Source organism: Periplaneta americana, chromosome 13 (assembly GCF_040183065.1).
Source record: "Periplaneta americana isolate PAMFEO1 chromosome 13, P.americana_PAMFEO1_priV1, whole genome shotgun sequence".
Taxonomy (NCBI): domain Eukaryota; kingdom Metazoa; phylum Arthropoda; class Insecta; order Blattodea; family Blattidae; genus Periplaneta; species Periplaneta americana.
Window position 1 is genome coordinate 120,121,438 of NC_091129.1, and position 16,632 is coordinate 120,138,069.

Sequence of the window (16,632 nt, forward strand, 5' to 3'; positions counted from 1 at the left end):
ATTCGTAATTCGACTAATGGAGTTAGCAGTGTTCCTCATCAAACTTGTAAAAATTGAATTTAATCTAGCTATTGATTTGAAACATTGATATCATGGCTCAGGTTATACGACAGGAGGAAGTTCCGCCCTCTCTTTGTTACCTATTACTTAAACAGGATAGCTACAAGGGTAAGCGATCAATGTCGCATTTCTGCTAAGTGTGAGATAATGATCTAACTAAGTATATTACTGTGACATTTATTGCTGTACCTACTGAACATGACGAGAAGGATGGATATATACATGGTGATAATAAATCCTATGCCAGTTTTCATTTAGAACACCACTAACGTTTGTAGTAATATACTGAATTAGATAATGACATCATCCTTAACAGAGGGACATTAATCGTATCCTTATTTGTTAGAGTCCACAACCCTTCTCGCTAAAATAACTTAAATACCCGATTACAACACGATAACAAGTTACAAATTCCATGCCACACATCATCTCTATATTCCTCATCTTTCACCGTTGTTATATCCCAGCACTCTCTGTTTCCTAAAGTAGAGGGCTTCCGAACATTCATTTCTTTTAAACATAGTGTAAATTAGAAGAATATCTTACGATGAGTTTCCAGGCTTAACGCATAATAACCATTTAATCTATTGTATTTCACTGTGTTTATTTTTATTTTTTGTTTTCATATATTTTATTCAATTTTCTTTCTCTTATTTTATTATGTAAAATCGTATTTCCTTCTAACTGAACACTAATTTGTAATTACTTAAATTTCGCATACCGTATTTATATGTTTGACTATATAAGCAAGCTTAACACCTGATTGATTGTATGGGTAGGCATATACATGGATGTATATAATAGAATCGGAAACTGCAATCAGCACCATCTAAGATTTCGCGGACGAAGTAACAAGGTCAGCCCGATATCGTAGATGGTGAATATTAGAACTACGTGATGGGTACATCCCCTAGAGTTTTCCACTTATACATTAAAGACCGTTAGATGAGAAGACAAGATCGAAACTAGAAACTTGTGCCCCTGGATATACGTGTGTGTATAGTAAATAGTGTATGTTAAACAGTGATGTTTATGGATCTTGTAAAATAGAGCTGTTGAATGTATTGTAAAATAGTAGATAGTAATATACTCGTAATAACTTCAAATACCTAACTAGTTTTTGCAGAGGTTTCCAGTGCACTGTACACTAAATACCCGAAGAATACAATTTCAATTACCTAACTTATTGTTTTCTGTTCCTTTTTGTTTATATTTTAATTAATTGTATTAGAAAGTAGTGTAAAATAGACCGTCTCTTTCATCTTCCTCTTGGTTGCAATACGAATTTTCAGTGTAAGATGATGTGAGGAATAAAAATTTAAAAGCTTTATTTTAAATTAGGTGGCATATTCATCTATGTCAATGGTTTCAGAATAGGAAAAGATATTTTATGCACATAGTTAAACTTTTCGCAACAAGGTGCACTGCTGGATGCATGGAGTAATTAGTTATGCTTTTCGCCACGTAATGTGCTGCTAGATCAATGGCGGGCATTCCTGCGGCATTGCCGCAGTGATGTCAGACCTCAGTGAAGCATCAAACCTACCCCCTACCTTCCCCTTCTCCCACTCCATGAAAATACTGCGCGTCTATGTGGCGGATTATAGTGGATTGCTGTACTTCGGAGCTTCATTAGTGATACAATGTCTTTCGCAGAATCATATGAATCGAGAGGATATCACACTTACAAGAAAGGTGGTTCTTTCATTTCTCATGTTTAGGATCAGTTACAAATATTCAGGACGCGAACTTAAATATGTGTATCTTAAAATAGATCACCTGTTATACGAGTTCAAAGAACACAGATTCAGTGATTTTCAAAGGATGGAGAAAGATTTCAATATTTTTGCCACTCCTTTTCATGTTTAAATTGAAAATGTTATCCCAGAATTGCTGTTAGAGGTACTGGATTTGCAGAATGATAGCCTCTTGAAAGCCGAACATGAAGGTCTGCTGGGGGTTAGAATTATTTTAAAGATGTCCAGTACTACATATCCACTCCTGAGACAGTTTGCTTCAAAAATAATGAGTACCGTCATTTCTCACAACTATGGTCCTCGAACATAACTATTGTCCACGATACAACTATTCAAATTTTGTACTCCATAACGTAATACCTCGTTTATCTATATTTTTGCTGAACTGTAGTTTGAATTGAAGTCACTGCAGTTATCTACGAACGGTCTATGTTACTTCTACAATGATCTTTGAATGGTTGTATCGTGGACCATAGTTGTGTTCCAGGACCATAGTTATGGGAAATGACGGTATGTATTCATCAACCTACCAATGCGAACAGTTGTTTTCTAAAATGAAATTTATAAAGTCCAGCCACAGATCCCGCTTAAGCGATTTTCATCTCCTTGCGCAACTGAAAATAACATGCACAGATATAAATCCCAATTTCGAAGAAATTGCTTTGAAAATAATTAATTAAATATCACGTGAATGAACTCTTCTAATTACATATGGCAGATAGGAGTGTAGTGGCGCAACTGTCAATAAATCCGTCACTGCACTGTAGAGTGCAACCCCTCCCACAGTATGTAGTTGCCATTTAAATCTTGTCCTGTGGGTTGCGTTCATTTTGCCCACCACTGTGCTAGATACATAGAGTAATTACGAGTAGTTATCCTTATAATAATAGGTGGCACCAAGACCAATATCTCTATTAGCGCTTCTAACGTTTGCAACGGCAAAGTCAAGTTTCGAATTCTATTATATTCAGCCATGGTATATAGTCTTAACTGTGCCAGGTTATAAAAACCTTTATTATTATTATTATCATTATCATTATCTTTTATATTATATTATACTAGCCGTACCCGTGCTCTCCGCTGCACCTGTTAGAAATAAATATAAAGTGTTTACATAATTAAAATAGGACGTTTGATCCAGGGAACATTCGTGTTTGTTAGACGGGTAAATCTTTTAATATATTACTTAATTGAAATTGTATTTAAATAATTAAATTACGATCATTTTGGTCCAGAGGGCACTCATTTGGTGCAATAACAATTCCTTTACCATGTTTCTTATTTGTTATTACACGCAACTATAGTTTAATGAAGATTGACATATCATTTAGTTTTAATGTGTAAACTTTATATTACTTGCTATATGGTTCCATTGAATTATGGTAATAACTTAATTTTAACCCTTGTTTTCTACGTCTTCAGTAAATGGCGCTTGGCCCACTATAGTTCTGAAACCTTCAAATAGGCCCTAACTTAAATAGTGATACAGCATTAACAGTGATATGTAATTATATTTCTTTCCTTCGAAAATGTAAGAATTCACGATCTCCTATATACCGTTGCCATGGAATGAATAAATGTGTTTTTTCTTCCTACTCAAAAATTTTTTATTTTGCACATGGGAATTACTGCAGGAACAACAACGCTACAATCTGAGGCGGCGGTGAAAACGTATTGAATTGTTATTTTAAAAGTCTATCAGACCTACCAAATTTTGCATAGAATAAAACTTATCGGAAATCATTTTTAAAGAAACTTTTGTTATGTAACATTTTTCACAAAAAAGCAATAATAAGCGAGATATTTCGATTTAATTCAGGCCCCGTTAAATGAAGTATTTTGAATGTCATATAGCCTAAAATCTAAATTACAACGAATTTAATTTATATTTCAATTTTCATCGAAATTCGTTCAGCCATTATCGCGTGAAAAGGTAACAAACAACGAAACAGACAGACATACAAACAAAAATGTCAAAAAAGCGATTTTCGGTCTCAGGATGAATAATTATACATGTCAACACCAATTATTTTTGGAAAAGCGAAAATTACCAGAAAATTTTCGGCTACATATTTATTATTAGTATATATTATATTATATTATATTATATTATATTATATTATATTATATTATATTATATTATATTATATTATATTATACAAGGACATCATTTTATTTTACTTGAATTTTTATTGTACCTGAGTTTTTTAATGTACTTCACTCCCACCCCTTCTACTAATGAAGTTTCAACTGTCCTCCAGACAGAATCAAGGCTGCATATAGTAAACAGCACTGAGTTATTGAGTATAGTACGTTCCAGAAATATGTTCGCGTTTTCCAGTGACGAAAGAACTTTCAATATTGAATCATATTTTCGCACAGGTACTGTCCGTTTGCCTACGTCGCATCCCGATTTTCCCCACCTGTTTCTGCACGCCCCTCTGTAAAAGCAGGGGTGTCTTAGCTCTTTTCTGAAAACATTAATTTCTCTTAGGAATTGGACGTTTACGTAATATTAGACAACTGTTTAAAATAACTTAAATGAAAGGGCTTCGTTAAGTAATTAACTGTCACGTGATTTCTCTCCTTTCTACGATCCTGCGGCATAACCACTTGGACGGACAGTAGATAGCATGTCTGAGTAATTTTATCTGTGCGGGTCGGGCAGAAGTGAAGATTGAATTTACAGTACATAAGGTACTCTTTTATAGAGTAGGTACAGAATTATTTCAACATGAGTTACTAGTACGAAGGACGAAACTGGCAATTGGAATTAGATGGAATAGTCTATAGTGCGATAATATGCACAAAAGAACTGACGCCTGCATCGAAATGAACGACCACCATTTTCAAAAATGTGTTTAAATATCCATATTGTGATTATTTTTCAATTTAACTTCATTCTCTATATTGTACGCTAATGGGCTGTAGACAGTATAATATACAGTGCATAATGAATACGTTCGCATGGATAGCTCAGTTCGTGAGTAAAAACACTTATTCTTAATACAGACTGCATTTTGATTAAACAAAAACCTAATGAAAATTATCGAACTCAAAATTGCGATATTTTCTAGTTTACGTAAATGGATGAACTACTTTTCTTCCCTCCTATACCTAGTAAAGTGATTTGTTTGTGTTTTACGCCGGTATCATCTAACTCCAGTCGTGGAAGAAGATAGCGAACGGTGTTTCCGGTTCTCTAAAGGTATAGCCAGGTTAATATTAAAAATGTTAGTAAAAATAAAATGATGTCCCTGTATTATATTATATTATATTATATTATAACATAACATTATTATTATATTGGAAGTATTTATTTTAACGACAATCTTACCTATGAAAATAAAAATATTAATACCTGTTAGAGTACAATGATGATTTATGCATTTAACCATATTACATGCAAGGAGATTCAGAATAAAAGTTAGAGATCTTATTACTGGTATCTTTATATTTATTGAAGCTTTCAACTGCAGAGGTTATTGAGCATCGAAATTCAACATATGTATGTGTAGAAGAATTTTTCCAGGGCCCTCTGTGAGGAACAGGATCGCCTAGCATTACTTTCTTCCCGAAGGAAACTATGGCAAGGATTCCATTGTCATTTAAAATGCATTGCCCTCCACGGCGTTTAAAACTACTAACTTCAGATTAATGCCTGCAGTGTTAACAGCAAGAATCCTTTTGCAGTATAGGCAACACTCAAAACCTTATTCGTATTTTGAGACAGAGTATGAGCTGTCGGTGATGTGTGAATTTCTCGAAAAAGGCATTACATTTGAGGTATCTTCTGAAATCTATGTAATGTTTCGCACAATATGACTTTAATTTATCGAATTATCAACGTTATAAAGTAGTGCTATGCATTTAGGTACAGTATGTAATGAATTAACTGATAACGCGTATCCTTAGAGATGTGGCACAGTCAGATAATCACTCGAGAATATAGGAAAGAAAACAAGTCTGAAATTGTATGACAAACAATTTCAATTAGGAGTAAATCGAGGCCATCGTGATCTTACATAGGCCATGACATGTTTGTAAACATTCCGTGAGGTCAATTAATTAGGTCAGCTTATAGAGAACCATACGAAGCATTAATTTATAAGTGTTGCCTTCAATAAAATAAAATTGGCGTCGGTAATTGTAGTTTATTGTTTAATATTGTATGCTGTGTGCACTGATCAATTCTATGAATATTTATTTACTTGTTTATTTACTTCCTTGCTTACTTATTTATCTTATGTATTTAGTTGGTTTGCCTGTTCGCTTGTTTATTTTTCCCTTAACCTATTTATTTATTTGTTTATTTATTTGTTTAATATTTACTTATTTATTTATTTACTTCTTTATTTATTTACTTATTTACTTATTTACTTATTTATTTATTTACTTACTTATTTATTTATTTACTTCTTTATTTATTTACTTATTTATTTATTTATTCATTTACTTATTTATTTATTCATTCATTTGTTTAATATTTACTTATTTATTTAGTTGTTTGTTTGTTTATTTATTTATTCCTTTATTTGTTTATTGTTTACTTCTTTATTTATTTACTTATTTGCTTATTTATTTACTTATTTATTCATTTATTTACTCCTTTATTTATTTTTTGTTTGCTTATTTGTTTTTTTTAGTTATTTGTTTATTTATTTACTTAGTTACTTATTTATCTATTTATTTATTTATTTATCTATTTCTTTATTTACTCTTTTATTTGTTTATTGTTTACTTGTTTATTTATTTACTTATTTATTTATTTATTTATTCATTCATTTATTCATTTGTTTAATATTTAGTTATTTATTTACTTATTTCTTTATTTATTTACTTAGTTATTTATTTATTCATTCATTTACTTATTTATTTATTTATGCATTTGTTTAATATTTATTTATTTATTTAATATTTATTTATTTATTTATTTATTTTCTTATTTATTCATTTACTCCTTTATTTGTTTATTGTTTACTTGTTTTTTATCTACTTATTTTTTATTTATATTTTTATTTATTTATTTACTCATTTATTTATTGTTTACTTGTTTATTTAATACTTATTTGTTTATTTTTATTTAGTTATTTATTTATTTTCTTATTTATTTGTTTATTGTTTACTTGTTTATGTATTTATTTATTTGTTTATTTATTTACTTATTTATTTATTTATTTAAATATCGATCCATCCGTTTGTTTATTTGGGGATCAAACCCCGACCGTCTAAGACCTGCGTACTAGCTCTGAGCCATAGAAGCGGCTTCCCCATTCTTGGCTTGATTAACGATGGAATGTGGTGTGACATACTTTTCTCTGTTTACGTATGACTGTATCCTCTATAGCTCTGCAAATATCAAAACAACGGCCTATCTTGTTAAAGATTGTATCGTAGAGATAAACATCCATTCGGAATATTAATTTTCCACAAATCGTTTCCATTTCTGGACTCTAAACGAGACGGTCAGATCGACAGTTCTATTTACACAAAAATCGATCCAGTATAGCAGCAGCTGTCGTGTCCATCCTGCTCGACATTGCTTTCTGTATACGTCCACGCAAATACATTAACTATGCTACATTTATTACCAAGGTCATCAACCACATGCAAGCTTCGGGCTTGTTTCGAGCAGTAACGTACCGAACAATACGAAACAATGTAGCCTGGAGAGGCTTGGTTTTTCGAGAATTGGATCAGGAACGCAACCATACGTTAGGTACTTATTGTCCCATGTTATGTTATCCTCAAGGGGCAGGCTCAACCCTAACGCTGCAGCGGTGACCAAAACTCGAGCTGCAGTGATTACATGCGACAGACAGCCTATGAAGTAAGGAGACAGAGGAAAGGTACTTGGCATGAAAACTACAACCAGTGGTTGTCCCTGTACTAACATCTCGAACAATCCCGTGGATAAAAATCTCAAGCTTTCCTGTATCAGTAATGTCATTGCTGTCATCAAGAGCCAGTGAATAATATACGATTTTTCTTGCTTCTTTTTTAACCTTCCTCTTGAATATAATCAGGAATTTTCTAAATTCTTCTCTCGATACTTGGTCGAGAAATTCGTTTTTTTTTTTTTCAAAATTAAAAACTTCTTATGAACAAGTTATTTAAGCTATTTTAACCATTACTCTTTTGAGAAATTCTGTTCTATTAAAAGGCTTCAGAGCACGAGATATTTCAAACCTCATTAGATAGCTGACTTCCTTACATTTATTTATCTCATTGAGTCATTTTTCTCTTCCTGGCTATGATTTAAGACATGTCGGTTCCTGGCGTTTAACAGTTCGTTGGCACATAATATTGAATCAGTTATTCTACAATATTATTATTAAATGAATAACTAATAAATAGTTACCCTCATCTAAAGATTAAGAAGATTAAAATTGAGATAAAATCTAATAATTTTATCCTGCTAGGGAGAAGATCTAAAAATATCAATATTCATGCACAAAAAGAATAATTATAGAAACACATACTTAGTGGTCAGTAATAATAATAATAATAATAATAATAATAATAATAATAATAATAATAATAATAATAATACATTATTCAGCATGACAATTAATGTTTCTATATAGTCCTAATTGAACCGCCGAGGAAAGTAAACATATTACATTTTGTCCGACGGAACAACAGAAAAGTTCTCCTCCTCATTCTTTACGAAATCACCTCTTACTACTTGTAGAGATAGAGTTTGTAGACCGACATGGTACCGCCACTGCTTGTCTTACTCGATGTAATCACGACACTCGCTTTAGTCACCGCTGAGCTACGCCCATCAGAGAGAATTTACACGTATAGGAGCACTTCCAACACACACCACATGACTATTCTTCGTTCAATTACGTTTCAGCCAGTGGAAAGGGGTGAACCTGTCCAGGATGAAGTCGGTGCATCATATCGACACACGACAGTTACAAGAATCGCGGCTGCAATACATTGTTTGAAAAAGAGATTATTTAGCGCTTACGAATTGAAACTAAGTTTCATATTAAGATTCGTTAAAGTACAGTTGGTTATTTAACGACGCTGTATCAACCATTAACTTATTTAGCGTTGATGAAATTGGTACTAGCGAGATGGTATTTGGCGAAATAAGACGAAGGATTCGCCATAGATTACCTGACATTCGTCTTACGGCTGGAAAAACTTCGGAAAACCCAACCAGGTAATCATTCCAAGAGGGAATCGAAACCACTCCCGGCGCAGCTCCGGATAAGACAAGCGTCTCTGCTGACTGAGCTACTCCAATGGCTAGTTGCTGTTGTTTATTCAATTGTCCGAAAACAGATTTGAACTTCATGAGTGACGCCAATATGGCATCATTCATGAGGTCAAGAGATAATGGGGCATAGTGACCAATTCCTTTCCCCCCTCCATTGCAAAAATGGCAATATCTCATAAATGGTTAATCTGCGGACCCATGTTTACTGGAACTTTTTTGCTTCTCTTCGTTTTTACTTCTCATCCATAAATTTTTACCATCACTTTTGAAACACCCTGTATAAGTATTTTAAAGACGGAAGAGGAAAATTCCATGATCCAAAACAGGTCCAAAACAGAAAACGGACCTGATTCGAAGAACGGTGCGTGGATTTGGTGCAAATCAAATCGCCCCAAATACAGGCAAAATTCTTAGCACAGACTGCAGCAAGACATGGGTACTGGACATGAGTTTCCATACTACTGAACCCAGATGGCTGTCAGTGTTGCTAAATCGTCATCTCAAAGTCGCCAAATAAGATGTAAAATGTCTCTGAAAAATCGCTAAATTCAATTCACAAGTAAAAAAAAAGGTGTTTCTAAAGAAACGGGTAACATTAATAATAGCAAAAATGTATCGGAACTTTTCGGGGTAAATCATTCATATTCTCCTCTTCTACTGTAGCTGCTGACGTGGAAGACAAGGATTCATATAGGTCGGAAGTGTAACGTATATGAAACGTATACACGCATCAGTAGTTTCAGTCTTCCGTAGAACACTTCAGGAAATTTGGTATTTGAGAATTGTTTCCCGAAATCCTCAAGGTGTTCCTTTCTGGCGTGAGATATAGCACTAGTTTTCCCGATATGATTTCTGTTGCGTGGTTTTGGTTTCACTAATAATAAGTTAGAGGAGTTCTATCTCAGCATTCGAGTAGGAAAGCATAGCAAACACAGAAAATCATTAGAGTTACCGCGGCAGAATAGTTGAACTGGTACACCTGCTGCACCATTTAAGAGCGCCAAAAATTCCCCAGAGGAAAGATAATGCAGGGGAATTACTCAAGATGTCATGATATGTTGTGTAGGGTTGTTCTTACTAAGTTCTGAAATTGTACAAACAAAAATATTTTCCCTATGGGGAGGTTAAGCATGGCGGACTCCTTGGTGCTATCCGACAGCAGTAAGCTACGTGCTGGCACCGGGTTTCCCTTTCTCCCTTCCTCACCATCATCATCCTCACCCATTCCCTACAATACACTTACACGAACACTTTCACATACACTCACCCTAGTACACGACATAACTCTCCACAGATACACACCATGTACAGTGTGGCCCCATGAAGTGGTGTATGACTAGAAAATGGATCACAGTCTTGCCATCTATCACAATATGCGGAACCCGAATCACGTTAAGTGAAGTGAGTAGACATTGGATACATACATACATACATACATACATACATACATACATACATACATACATACATACATACATACATACATACATACATACATACATACATACATACATATTTAAAATGTCAAATATTGTCAAATTAAAAATGTTTCCAAATACCTCTTATTAAAAACAGTTAAAATGACAAAACGAAAAAAATCGCTAAATTTCTCGCCAAATGATAATAAAAACTACAGAAAAGTCGTTGGTCGCTATTTCGTAATTTTTGTCGTTAAACACTACCTCAAAATTGCTACATCTAGCGACTTGTCGCTAAAGTTGGCAACACTGGTAACAGTCCGAGAGATTCTTCTTGTGAGCAGCATGACGAAAGACGAACAGTGAAAGTACAGCTTAGCGATAAGAAAACGAAACATGGGCAATGTGTAATGGAAAATTAAAATTTCCGGACACGGTACAAGATGAATTCCGTTTCGTAATGTAGTTGTAGTAGCATGTGAGATCTTATCAAACGACCTCTAGCGCTCTGTTTACTCTCGTGACACGAAACACGTCTGACCTGGTCAACGCATGGCAAGGCTGACAGAACACGATGTCACGATCAATTCATGAAGCTGTTATGAGATGAGGAATTACAGCACTGTGTTCTCTAATAGCTGTCTATTTTCAGCTACAACAAACTTGTCATACTTATTCGTTGGCAAAGAATATATTCCGTCGATGTTGCTGCCAACTGCAGGGAAATTACTTTAAAAAAAAGCGTAGAATCAGATGATTTCAAAATATCAGGCGTACAAGTTACCAAAAGGAGGACATTTCTAGATTTTTTTTAAATCCTCACTGACCTCGGGAAAATTATTTATTAAATTTTAATCCATCTGATTACACGATGAAAGAGTAATGGAACGGAGAAAAATTCTCTCCGGCGCCGGGATTTGAACCCGGGTTTTCAGCTCTACGTGCTGATGCTTTATCCACTAAGTAAGCCACACAGGATACCCACCCCGGCGTCGAACAGAATCGTCTCAATTTAAGTTCCAACTCTTGGGTTCCCTCTAGTGGCCGCCCTCTGCACTACGTCATAGAGGTCTATGAACGTAGGACTGAAGTCCATACATGTGCTGAGGTGCACTCGTTATGAGTGACTAGTTGGCCGGGATCCGACGGAATAAGCGCCGTCTTAAACCACGAAGTGATTTACGCATATCATATATATTATTTTAATGTACTCTTTCATCGTATGATGACGCAGAATATCTGCATGGAAATATCATATGTACTTCGGTACATTAAAATAATATACATCTGATTATGCTTTTTATACGTTGTTAAAGATTTTTGTGACACTATTTAATTGCTGTATTCCTAGGGTGACCAGACGGCCTCTTTTGTCCGGAGATGTACTCCTTTTTAGGGTTTTTTTCCCCGAGGTCAATGAGGATTTTAAAAAATCTAGAAATGTCCTCCTTTTGGTAACTTGTACGCCTGATATTTTGAAATCATCTGATTTTACGCTTTTTTTTAAGTAATTTCCCTGTAGTTGGCAGCAACATCGACGGAATATATTCTTTGCCGACGATCATAACTCTCTTTGCTCTTCCTTGTTATGGTCATTGCTCAGATGTAGCTAGTAAATCGAGAAATCGAGGTGTAATGTAAATCTAAATATATATTTTCTGTCCTCTTTAATAATTATAGTTTCCTTGACTTTCATATACAGGGTGTTTCCGGGCTAGTGTTACAAACTTTCAGGGATGATGGCGAACGGCACATGAATCAATTTGAGATAAGGAACCCTGGTCCGGAAATGACCGAGTCGAAAGTTACAAGCAAAAATAGTTGTGTGGAAATGGAATAATTTTATTCCTCTGTAAACCTTATTTATGTGTATTAATTTATCTGTACATCTTACACATACTGTATTCATCTGACGTTGTTTACGTTGTCTACTTACAGTATTCCATTCAGTTCGCTGTCTGAGGGATGGGGACAGGAAACTACACTAAAGCAATGCAGATAGCGTAATGTGTAACGGACATGGTCGGTCCTGATATGCACGTCTGTAGACAACAGTGTATGTGTACAAGTTGCAGTGTTCAGTCGATCAGTCCTAGTGAAATGTAGGAGTACACGAGAGCGGAATAAGCAGACCTGATTTTCGAATACGGATGAGCCAATGGGAACTGTAGATAAGCTCACATGTTGTATCGATACAAGTACCCACGTAAGAGACATCAGGCCCATACTATTTTCCACGACTGTTCCAAAAGTTAAGGGAAGGAGGGCATGCGGTGCCAAATTACAATTCCATTTCCACACAACTATTTTTGCTTATAACTTTCGACTCAGTCATTTCCATTTCAGGGTTCCTTATCTCAAATTTATACATGTGCCCCCCCGCCATCATCCCTGAAAGTTTGTAACACCACCTCGGAAACACCCTGTATAGTTACGTAACTGTAAAATCATTACTATCAAGTTTTTTTCATACTTTTAAGTATGATATAAGCTTTAAATCTGTGCTATAAATATTTTGTAATAAAATAGATACTGACGTAATTTCAAGTATAATATAGACCACAGCCTAAATCTAAGTACAGTACATATTTTCTGTCCTCTTTTTTCGAACAATGTTCTCATTTTTGAAGCTTTGTGTCCTCTTTTTTATCTTTCTGAATCTGGTCACCGTATATATTCCTAAAGAAATTAAAGGTGTTAAAGTTAACAGATTGAAGACCAGATGAAAATATTTTTTTGAAATACCTAATAGGCCTATTTACTAGAAGTGACTTCTAATTTTTAATAGGCCTAACTTCGTTAGCAAATATTTTTACATATACTTTATATTTAAAATGACTCAAGAACACCTTAATGCGAGATTTCGACACTATAATCACTGGAGGTATGTAAGGTGTGGTTAATAACAATAGATGATGGCTATGAACTACATACGTAATATTTTTTATATTACTCATGAGAAGTGAGATTCACATCTGTAGGTTAACACATTGACAAAACATTACGGGTGCTATGCATAGACATTTCGCTAGCCCGCACTACGAGCGTGCTAAACTAGCCCCGGCTATCGACTGATTACTTGTACAGGATTCATATCATATCATATCATATAGCTAACACTGGTTTATGACTAAGAAAAACTTTATTTCACTGATCATCGCACTGCTAAGAATGTCTATGAATACGGCCCTACATGTTTATTACAATTTATAAAATTACCCACATTCATTTACTCCAGAAAGAGTAATAGCATTAAAATAACATTTAACTTCTTTTGAGTTCTGAGTACCAGAAATGTCAAATTGTAATCTATTTTGGTCCCACTCAAGAAACATTGTTTTGCTTCTGTAGAAATATAGTTAAATTTGTATCAGTGAAAGTCTTAAAATGTTCGACAAGTCACTGGTGTCAATAAAATGCATTTGAAAAATTATGTTAGACTTTACAAAATTCCGTACTTTTGGAAACAACCTTATTTCCCGTAACTATAGTACCTGTCTCTGTTAAATATTTGACCTCAGTCTAAACCAGAATTAAACCTTTGACGGGCCACCTATTGGAAAACACTGTCCACAGGAATCCTTAGTCTACATTGTTGTCATTTGTTATTGTGAAATGCGAAGATGTTTCCATAAAAATTTTGTCTTCCTTTCTCGTCTTCTAATATTTTCATATGCTCTATATTCTTCCTTTTTCCCTCTTACAACTAATACTCTAACTTGTTTATTTTTCTCTTTCTTGCAGTTTCTTCTCCCCTATCTTCTTTCTTTTTAATTTATCCTCTTATTGCAATTTCTTTTCCCCAGTATGCTTTATTTCTTTATTCTCTTATCGCAATTCATTTTCCCCAATATTCTTTCTTTATTTCTTTATCCTCTTATTGCAATTCCTTTTCCCCATATTAGTTCTTTCTTTCTTTATTTCTTTATCGCAATTTCTTTTCCCCCGTACTCTTTCTTTCTTTCTTTCTTTCTTTCTTTCTTTCTTTCTTTCTTTATCTTCTTATCGCAATTCCTTTTCTCCATATTCTTTCTTTATTCCTGCATCTTATCGCAATTCCTTTTCTCCATATTCTTTCTTTATTCCTGCATCTTCTTATCTCAATTCCTTTTCGCCATATTCTTTCTTTTTCTTTTATCCTCTTATCGCAATTCTTTTCCCCTATTACTCTTTCTTTATTCTCTCATCGTAATTCCTTTCACACAATATTCTTTCTTTCTTTCTTTCTTTATTCTTTCATCGCAATTTCTTTTCCCCATACTCTTTTTATTTATTTATTTATTTATTTATTTATTTATTTATTTATTTATTTATTTATTTATTTTCTTATCACAATTCCTTTTCTCCATATTCTTTCTTTCTTTCTTCCTGCATCTTCTTATCGCAATTCCTTTCCCCATATTTTCTTTTCCTTTTAGCCTCTTATCGCAATTCTTTTTCCCCTATTATTCTTTGTTTATTCTCTCATCGTAATTCCTTTTCCACAATATTCTTTCTTTCTTTTTTTATTCTCTTATCGCAATTCCTTTTCCCCATATTCTTTCTTTCTCTTTTATTCTCTTACCGCAATTCCTTTTCCCCGTTATTCTTTCTTTATTCTCTTATCGCAATTCCTTTTCCCCATATTCTTTTTTCCTTTATCCTTTTCCCCCACATTTAGTCTCTCTTCCTTTATCCTCTTATCCCAATTCCTTTTCCCCCCCCTCTCATCTTACTTTCTTCCCTTATCCGCTTGTCGCAATATGTTTTCACTTATCTTCTTTGTTTCTTCCTCTATTTTTCTTTTCAAAATTTCTTTTCCATTACATTCTTCCTTTCTTTCTTCATTTCTTCCTCCACTTCCCACATTTGCTTCTCCCCTATCTTTCTTCTTTCTTTCCTTATTCTGTTATCGTAATTCTTTCTCTCCTATGTTCTTTCTCTCTTCTTCCCTTCTGACATTTGCTCTTCTATATTTTTCTTTTCTTTCCCCTTTTATTGTAATCCCTTCTTCATCTTCTTTCTTTTCCCTCAATCCTCTTCTTGCAATTCCTTCCGGCCTATCATCTATCTTCTCCTCTTCTTGTACTTCCTTCTCTATTTTATTTCTTCTCTAATTCTATTTCGTTCTATTCTATCTTCTTTCCTTTTCTAATTTTCAACTCTCAATTAGCAAGTGTTTTCGTGCCCTAATTGCTTCGCCAGTGCAGATCCTGTATACACGAAATCAAAAAGAAATCTTTGAGGCGCTTTTACAGTCCCCTGTCTGCAAAATCTTAATTTATATTCCATTATTCCCCTTAAATATCCACCGAGCCAGATAAGATACCAATGACCTGTAATCCACTCTCCCTGCTCCTCCATTACGAAAAAAATATAGCCAGTACTATGGCCTTTATCAGTCAACTGTTATCCACAAAGCGCCCATTAATACAATTTAATTGCACCAGTAATGTCTGCAGGCCATGATATCTGACATGAGAGAATTATAAAGGATGTAACATGGACCTCTGTGTGAATCATAGTGGCCGTGCAGTGGAAAAGCACGGGAGGACGAAGTTCAGTCAACGCGTAGGATTATTTCAAGTCGTTTTGGCTTCTGAATGATTCTTTCTTCATTTATCGGCATACAGCTAACATACAGTCTGGCCACATAATAAGCAAACTATTTCATCAAACATGCTTACCAAGAAATATCGAAAATAAATCTTGAAGAATTCCAAATTAAGAGTTCCCGGGAAAAAGGATGAATGTCACAGTTTTCTTAAGGTTGATGTTATCTAAATCAATGGATCACTGCGAAATTTAATGTTGTTCTTATGAAAAATTGTAAAAAGGAGAATTATCATCCTTTATTTTCTACAGAAACAGCACTACATCTTGCAGTTACAGACTCAATTAGATCATTATGTAATCCTTAACAGAAATGTGACATTCATTGTTTTTCCCGCGAACTATGATAAATGTTTAAGATGCCACAACAAAATTAAGACTTTAAAAATAATCTCTTAAGGTTGTTCTATATTAACCATTAAGGTCTATATAAATCGGAATATTAACACAGCGGATATCTTAACTGAGAAATACATTTCCACTAGTCAATGGAGTGTTTCTGGTCTTTTATTTGGTTCACGTGGCACACTTCCTAATTTCACATGGAATATTTTAAAAGCACTTGGTCCCC

General features: G+C 34.1%; 1 protein-coding gene across 1 annotated transcript in view; it reads left to right on the top strand.

The window, feature by feature from the left end:
* The window catches only part of LOC138711653 (uncharacterized), a 124,798-nt gene that overhangs the window by 30,577 nt on the left and 77,589 nt on the right, over positions 1 to 16,632 (top strand). The gene's annotated exons all lie outside the window — the stretch shown is intronic.